The sequence below is a fragment of the Magnolia sinica genome, chromosome 10 (genome assembly GCF_029962835.1).
Source record: "Magnolia sinica isolate HGM2019 chromosome 10, MsV1, whole genome shotgun sequence".
In the NCBI taxonomy this organism is placed as follows: Eukaryota; Viridiplantae; Streptophyta; class Magnoliopsida; order Magnoliales; family Magnoliaceae; genus Magnolia; species Magnolia sinica.
Window position 1 is genome coordinate 84,724,960 of NC_080582.1, and position 9,329 is coordinate 84,734,288.

Here is a 9,329-nt window from a genome sequence, read left to right on the forward strand (position 1 = left end):
GTTGGTGCACTATAAGTCCCACCATAATGCATGTGTTTTATCACACCATCCATCCTAATAGCTCATTTTAGGACATGGGAAAAAAAAAGAAAGAAGAAGAAGAAGATAAATTTGTATCTCCGGTGGACCAAACTACACTTAGTGGTTCTGGATCAAGTTGGTATTTTGTTTTTCCTTTATCCAAGTTGGTGTGACCTAATATAAAAGTTGGATGGCAAATGAATGGTGGGCGTTCAATTGCCACTATTTCTTGTAGTGTGGTCCGCTAGATATATGGATTTACCTTATTTTTGGACTGGACGGTGCGGATAAAACAAATGCATTAGTGCAGGGCTCACAGCCACTGAACAGTACCGACCTAGGTCAAGGACCTAACATGAACATAAGACCTGATGTAGAGTGGAGTTTACGTTTGAAACCTTGTGGGCCTCACCGACCTCAGTATCTTCATGCGGAGGGTATTCTCTTTCTGTTCCCTTCTAGCTCCACGTGAATCTCACGTGCCATGCCCTCCGTTTCCATGAATTCGAACCTTGAAAGGTTTCGTCTGCCCGTGATTCATGCTGTCCAATAGACTGAGGACATTCGTACTATCTCCTATCTAGTGGGGCCCACGTGTTCTTGTTAGGTGGGGAAAATGACTGGAAACAGATAACACGTGTCTGGCCCACCTGATGAGTGGGCCAGCTGGATTCGTTTGGGGCAGGGCACCTTGATTCTTGAAGGTGTGCCCATATGCCGTGGGGCACCATGTCTCCGAAATCTCCTCGCTCGAATGCTCCCGGATAGGAAGTCTACACAACACACCCACGCAACACCTTTTCTTTGTGATGGAAATCCACACCATCATTCATCTGCGCCTCCTCATCCTCACCGTAGATTTAAAAAATAAATAGTATCCACGTCTCAGGTGGGCCATATTATGGAAACCCTGTAAATCGTGGATAAAACTGATTTTGAGTGTCTGTTCATATTTCTCGCTGAGTTCAGCTGATTGACGGAAAACGGATACAGCTTATAGGTGTGGCCCACCTGATGAGTGGGCCAGCTGGATTCTTTTGGGGCTGGGCATCTTCCAGCTGTGCCCATGTGCCACTGGGGCACCGCCTCTCCACCGTCTCCTCCCTCGAGTACGAGAAAATTACCACTGTAAAGACTACCTTTTATCCAGCGTGTTTTATGAAAGTCCAAAACTTACTTTGCTAACATAGACCTTGAACGTACGGACAGAGCATTTCAGGACGAAAATACACGTGCTTTTCACTAACATTGCACGTACGGACAGGAGATTTTCGTCCTCGATTGCTATGTCCGCACGTACAAGGTCTAAGTTAGGAAGGTAAGTTTTGCTTGGCGCATACAAGACGGTGGATAAAAGGTGGCATTACAGTGATCATTTTCTCCTCGAATACTCCCTGGTAGAAGTGTACATCCCCGTGCAATACCCGAGCTCTGTGGGGTCCACCGTTCTGTATGTGGGACATCCACTCCGTCATTCAGATCAGCCTCTCATCTCCAGTGTTGGTTGGAAAATCAACGCAGATCCACGTCTCAGGTGGGCGGTGGGCCAGACATGAGAATGATGTAAATCACGGATAAAGCCTTTTGAATTCATTCGGCGTGGCTCATCTGAGTTTTGGATAAGACTGATTTCCGGGCTGTCCATCCATATTCCTGGTGGGGCTCACCTGATTAACGGGTTGGATGGTATATAAAGAACAGGGTGGGGACGCGGATTGCGTCCTACCCCCGCCCGGACAGTAATCCGTCCGGGAAGGATCCTGTGGGGCCCACCGTGATGTAAGTATTTTATCCACGCCGTTCATCGTTTTCCTCAAATCATTTAAAGGTATGAGACAAAATCTGAGGTAGGTAAATGGCTTAGGTGGACTACAAAGTGGGGATTGAAATTTCACCATTAAAAACTTCTTGGGAGCTGGAGAAGTTTCCGATCAAGGTGATATTTGTTTTTTCACTTCCTCCACGTCTACATGACGTTATGAATTGGTTGGATGGTAAAAAAACATCACGGTGGCCCTTAGAAAGGTTGCAACGGTGGGTGTCACTATCACTACGGCATCCTTTGGTGTGGTCCACTGGAGCTGTGGACCTGCTTCATTTTTAGGATCATACCTTAGAATGAATTGAGAAAAGCGATGAACAGCGTAGTTAAGACACTTACGTCATGGTGGGCCCCACAGAGCCCTTCCCGGACGGATTACTGTCCGGGCGGGGGTAGGACGCAATCCGCGTCCGGGCCTAGGAAGGTTTCTATGGTGGACATCTCCATCACCACCGGACGCCGATTGCGTACTGAGTAAACTCTGTGGGGTCCACCGTGATTTACATATTTTATCCACTCCGTCCATCCATTTTAACAGTTAATTTAAGGGCTCTAGCTAAAAAAAGAGTATATCCAAATCTCAAGTGAACCTCACCACGGTAAACAATGTGAATTGAAATTCTACCGTCGAAAATTTGTTAAGGGCCACAGAAGTTTTGGATCAATCTGTTATTTCTGTTTTTCCTTAATCCATGTGTGTGATCTTATGAACAGGTTGGATGGCAGATAAACATCACTTTGGGCCCTACCAAGGTTTCAATGGTGGAAGTCATTATTCTCACTATTTCCTGTGGTGTGGTCCAGTTGAGCTTTGTGCATGTTTCAATTTTCGACTCAACAGATAAAATGAGCTGGAAAAACGGATGGACCGCGTTGATAACCAACATACATTCACAGTAGGCCCAACTGAGTATACTCAGTACGATAAAAGCGTACTGAGTAACTCCGTACGCGATCCGATTTCATCACCACCCTTCCTGTCTTAGGATCTGTCCATCCGTAGTCCTATCCAACGTGATGTAAAGATTTTATCCACGACGTCCATCCATATTCACGGATAATTTTAGGATATGAACCCAAAAAAATAAGACAGAACCAATCTTAAGTGGACCACAAAGTAGGGATTGAACGTCCACCGTTAAAAACTTCTTGGGAGCTGGAGAAGTTTCAGAGCAAGCTGATATTTGTGTTTTCACTTCATCCAGATCTACATGACCTTATGAATACGTTGGATGGTAAAAAAACATCACGGTGGCCCTTAGAAAGGTTTCAACGGTGAGTGTCATTATCACTCCAGCTTCCTTTGGTGTGGTCCACTGGAGCTTTGGACCTTACTAGTTTTTATTATCACAACTTAAAATGATATGAGAAAATCAATGAACGGCGTGGATAAAACACTTACATCACGATGGGCCCCACATAGCCCTCCTGGATGGATTACCGTCCGGGCGGGGGTTGGACGCAATCCGCTTCCTAAATAAACAGCGCAATCCACATCTCATGACGGGTAGGTAGGTGGTGGATCCAGACGGTCCATGCAGTGGGGTACACCCCGTAGATGTCCCATATCTGAATCTAACGCCACATGTACAAACTTCGTTTTTTTCTTTTTTCTTCCATGCCCCTTTGATTATTTTCGTTTGAACGGCTATGATGACTATAGTCCTTTGGATAATGAGCCATCCACCGGTTGGGCCCACTATATATATTATTTGGATCACTGCCTATCCTGCCGTGCGTCTAGCGTTACATGCTTAGTCCTGATCTGCCGCAACAGATGGAAACCTGCTTTCATTGGCCCACTGTAATCATAAACGTATAGCTCTAGTCCAACCGTTGGTTATAAATGCAAATTGAGCGGTTGAGATGTCCCAATCTGGATCTAGTGAACTTTTACTTCTCTCTTCATCATGATTAAAAGGAAGAAGCTTGTGCGAGGGCTAGTGGGGTCCATGTTTCACTAATACTAATGTTGGTTGAAAGAGGTAGGCCCTTTTTTTTCCAAAAGAGGTAATCTGCCGAAAGGGTTTTTCCCTGTTCACAGAATCTCTGACTGGACATGAGCACATGGGTTTTTCGGGATCCGTCTTTTCAGTGCCTATTTGCTATTTTGACTACTGGATAACAATCAGATGGGCCTTTTAAGTGCCTATTAGCTATTTCGAGGAGCAGATAATGGATAGATTTTGCAAAAGGCATCCAAACACATGGTTTGGCTTAAAACTTCAATTAAGAATCTTTTTTTAAAAAGCAAGTGCATAATGGCTTTAAATGGAGTTTTCAAAAGTAAATTTGGATTCGTTTTTCACAGGTAGTTTTGAGTACTTACCCCTGTTTTGAGTGTAAGATTAAGTAAGAATGGATGAAAACAATGTGAAGAATTGAATTAATCAAGTGTCTTATCATTTATTTCTTGAAACAATGTTGTTGTACTTATTTATTTTTTTTTACCATTCTTTAAAGAGTTATATAAGAAAGGACATGTATTATTGTAAGAGAAGTATATATCACTAATAAGGTCTATGAAGATATTTAGAACATGTGTTATATATTGACACTGGTTGTATAATAAACATCATTTAAAGACGAAGACAAAATGTGATCGAGGGAAAAGCAGTACTGATGTTCTTATTAGACAAGTGTCAAAGAAGACTATGAAAGGTCAAAGTGGTACTGAAGTGATTGCAATAACTGGTTGAACGTGGGAAGAATCATTCATATTATTATCTTAAGGAGATCTATAAATAGCTAATGAATTTAATAATGGAGCAAAGTCTCTCATACTAACCCAATCAAAGAAATCAAATATATCAAGTATCTTTTATGTTTCTTAGCATAATTTATTTTTTAACATTTCTTAAGTAGCGGTAATCTATTAGCTGTAATTCAAGTGTACACTCATACGCTGAATGATTTCCATTATAATAAAAACAGTTCTTCTTAGAAAATGTGCTTTACAATTATTCCTTATGGTCGACTGTAAGTTTTTTTTTTTTGCTTACTTTTATATATGAAAGTTCTTTCGTGCGGAAGGTAATGTCCAATCCATTTTCAAAAGATGAATACTATCTTATGATAATTACCTTATCATCTTAAGAGCCTACTAGTGGTTAAATATGTGACTGATCTTTTCAAATCTCGATCATATACTGTCGAGTTTGACGTATCTGTCTATTTTAACACTTGGGGTCAAAGTTGTTTAGTTAGAATAGAGCTGTACAGTCGGTTCTAACACAATCATACATATCACGCGTAACCATATTTTCAAACCGAGACGCAACATATGTGGTAGTAAATTTCAAAATCTACCACATTTGTGCGCTCCGCATTAATCCATATATTTTTTCCACGTGATCCATCCATAGACACTCTTTATACGTGATAATCAAGTTGCATATCCATGTATGTTACTGACATCCGTTATGAACTTTGGTCTGTTGATCACAGTTATATAATCCACCATATGCAAGTTTAACTTAATATAGTGTTTTTACCAAAGGAAGAGTTTGATCTCAAATGTCAGACGGGTCAGTTGGTATTTCTAAACATATAATTATTGTGTAATAATGATGTCAGCTCCAACTAGTATTATTCAATACCATTTATCCCCGCATTGCAAACAGACCCGTTCAAACAAGATGGCAATTAACTAGTATTTGTGAAAAACACACATGAAAATGGGTTTATCTTAAAATAGCGTGTTAAGTGTCATCCACTCCTTTCAAGTGTGTTTACAAAACAGGCCCTCATGTGGGGCCCATCATTTCCCAACATTCCAGTGATGTGAAAATCAAAACTTAATTTGTAGTTATGTTATTGGAGGTTAAGACATTCCTATTCAAGTATCATAACTGTCGATTCATTTGTAACATTTGGTATAATCAATGGTGGAAAAAATATATGAAGTAGAAATTCATAACATTCAATTGATAGCATGGAAAATGGATGATCACATACTCCAGTTGAGAAATAAAGTTAAGTGTAATCATCATCTTGAAATATTTATTTAATGGTCCCACCATGGATTGCTTATAATTCCAAAGGAGCATTTTGATTCAATGATGATAACCATTCAATGTGTGACCAGGACTCGATTGGTCACTTGATCCGAGTCAACTCAGGACTCAACGAGTTGACCAGACGGGTGCAAAAATATTTTCTATTTTAATAAAATATTAAATGCTTGAGTCATTTTTATAAACACTTGATTGGAAGATTTTTTTTAAAAAAAACTTATTGAAGGTTTATTTATTTATTTTTTTTACTCGAAAGAGACAGGCTCAGGAAACTGGGCCCACGTGCCATTTCCCTAACCAGTGCAAACCTGGTTTTCCTGACCTAGTGATCAGGTGTTTGACTGGGATGGGATAACTCAGCTGAGTCTCGAGTTCACCCACCTGGTTTGCAAACCATGGCTACTAACAACACGGCCCACATTCAAAGGGACAGGACCATACAACCATGAAAATTGCAGGGTTCAGATGAGACCAGCCATCATTCCATTTCAATCACACGTTTCCAAATTCTACAAACTTGTGGGGCCCATGCAAGTGTAGTCAAGATCGACCGAACATGGGTCCCACTAGCACATGCAGGTCACACCTTCACGAGGTGATGCTAGCGAAAATTCTCCTGGGGATTCTACATATTAGCATGATTGAAAGACTCTGGCAACTCAGGCCGTCTTTCACCATACACATAAATCAGGGCGATCCTCTATTAGGCGAGCAAGGGTGCCCTGGGAGCACATCAGGTGAGACCCCAGCCTCACCCAAGATGACGCGGCCCTTACCGTGGGGCCCATCTGGATGTATATATTCTGTATCCACACCGTCTGTTCTTTTTTTTGAGATTATTTTAGGACATGATCCAAAAAAAATGAAGTATATCCAATTATCAAGTGGACCATACGGTAGGAAAAAGTGGTGATTGACTATTAATGGGCCACAAAAGTTTTGGATCAAGCTGATATTTGGTTTTTTTTTTTTTCCCTTCATCAAAGCTTATGCTACCTTATCACTATGGAAAGAAGTTTTTAGTGGTAGGGCATTCAATCACCACTGTTTTTCTAGAGTATGGACCACCTGACATTTGAATCTTCTTCATTTTTGGGATAATGTCCGAAAATGATCTAGAAAAATGGATGGACGGCATGGATGCAGAATAGATATATCAAGCTGTGCCCCACATTACGTCCACACCATGATGGGTGAGGTACCCGTGCCACGTGCACACTGAACATTAGAATATAAAATAACTCGTAAAATTACTTTCACAAAAGGTGAGATGGCCGAGTTGGTCTAAGGCGCCAGATTAAGGTTCTGGTCCGAAAGGGCGTGGGTTCAAATCCCACTCTCGCCATAAAATATTTTTAATTTATTTGATTTTTTTGACAATTTTTTATCATAAAATTTATGATATCACTCTATCAATCTTTTTTTAAATTATTATTATTATTTATAGTCATACTAAGAAATCATTTTATTAAAGGTGAGAAGGCCGAGTTGGTCTAAGGCGCCAGATTAAGGTTCTGGTCCGAAAGGGCGTGGGTTCAAATCCCACTCTCGCCATAAAATATTTTTAATTTTACAATTTTTTTATTATAAAATTTATAATCTCACTATATCAAGCTGTTTTTAAAAAATTATTATTATTATTTATTGTCACATTAAGAAATCATTTTATTAAAGGTGAGATGGTCGAGTTGGTCTAAGGCGCCAGATTAAGGTTCTGGTCCGAAAGGGCGTGGGTTCAAATCCCACACTCGCCATAAATGTTTTTAATTTATTATTTTTAAAATTATAAACTTTATATCCCACTCTATCAATCTTTTTTTTGTTGTTATTTATGGTCCCATTCTATGGGTCTTTCAACTAAGTGGGCCACACCTCATAAAGGGTCTGTTTTCTTTTTGGAAGTATCCTTTACTTTTGGCCCAGTAGATCAATCACTCAACCAGGCTGGCAACAACTTAGAAAAGAAAAGAAAAATTAGGCCCACTAGATCAATCTATCAGATGTTTTCTATCTTTTCCAGCTCGCTGAATCAATCACTCTGGCAACCCTGTCTTTTGTTATTATTATTATGATTTTTTAGCCTGCTAGATCAATCTCACAGACGAGGTGTTATAAACCTGCCGGTGGTGTGGGCCCGGCCCTGACCTGAGGCCGGAAGGGCTTGGCTCTGTGACATAAAAATTGATTGGGCCTACTCAATCCAGCCCGAAATTAATCAGATCTATTTCCCATGCCAATGTTCTTATACATCTGTTGATCAGGTGGGCCACACATGCAAAAGGAAAATAACATTTAGAAAAAAAAAAGATGCATGTGTTATCTAACTAATGATTATAAGATAGACAACATGTTCTCTGGAAGTCGCCGGTCTGGGCTGGGCTAAAACGACTCAAGCCCAAGCTCGGTCAGAAAGGGCCACACATGCTAGACCCAGGCCTTGTCTATAGGCTGGGCTAATAGGTCCAAGACCTGGTCCAAAAGTGGAAGAGTGCAAAGATAAGAAACCTCAATCTGCCAAAGTATCACATTACTCCTCTCCTTTTATATCACCGTAATGGTGGACAACACTTGTGGGGCCCATCATATTATATATGTAAAGTCCCATCCGTCCATCAGGTTTCGCAAGACTGATAAATTCATACTTTTGTGTCCCGCATAAGTTTTGTATCTTTTCTTCGTCTTATGAGTTAGTTACACCTGATTGAGAGGTTTGATGAAATATGCAGGCCCCACACAAAAACTATGGTTGGCATTGCATGCCTGTCGTTGCTCCATTTGGTGCGGCCCATCTAAAAAATTATGGATCTTGATCATTTTTGACCTTAGAGACTAATATCAAGGATTGAACCATACGTACAGTTTAAATTTTAAAAAACAACATGGTGGCCCCTTCAGAATTCCATATGGCAGGATTTAATTGGTTTATGTGGCACCAATGAATCCATGCAAGGCATGTTTGAAAGTTGTTTGGTTGATAAATTCATTAGGTCCATTCATTTTACTGGCTTATATTAAGACATAAGAAAAAAAAAATGAAATTGATACAAAGCATGTATGAAAGTTGTTTGGTTGATAAATTCAATAAACCTATTCATTTTAATCACTCATGTTAGGACATGAGAAAAATATATATATTTATATGAAATTGATACAAAACTTAAGTAGGAACGGTGGGGAATGAAATGACTACGGATGAAATCTTCTTGAGCACACCTTAATGTTTAGGCGCCATCTAAACTGTTCATAAGATATTCCGGTTGGGATGAACAGAAAACGTAGAAATATTAACATGGTACAAAACTTTCATGCGCACCGTACTGAATATTTCATCAGTGTGCATTTAATCCCTATAATTTCCTGTTGTGTGGCCCGCTAGAGTTTTGGATCAACCTCATTTTTAGTCTCATGTCCTAATATAAGCCGCCAAAAGGTCATACACACGTCCTAATATAAGTTGGCAAAAGGTCATA

General features: G+C 40.1%; 3 non-coding genes across 3 annotated transcripts; all 3 read left to right on the top strand.

Moving 5' to 3' along the window:
* The first annotated feature begins 7,123 nt into the window (after positions 1-7,123).
* Positions 7,124-7,204, top strand: TRNAL-AAG (transfer RNA leucine (anticodon AAG)). The gene has a single exon. It is a non-coding gene; the product is annotated as a tRNA-Leu (tRNA).
* A 128-nt stretch (positions 7,205-7,332) lies between these two features.
* On the top strand, positions 7,333-7,413 carry TRNAL-AAG (transfer RNA leucine (anticodon AAG)). Its single transcript has one exon. It is a non-coding gene; the product is annotated as a tRNA-Leu (tRNA).
* Positions 7,414-7,532: 119 nt separating this feature from the next.
* TRNAL-AAG (transfer RNA leucine (anticodon AAG)) lies at positions 7,533-7,613 on the top strand. Its single transcript has one exon. It is a non-coding gene; the product is annotated as a tRNA-Leu (tRNA).
* Positions 7,614-9,329: the final 1,716 nt, after the last annotated feature.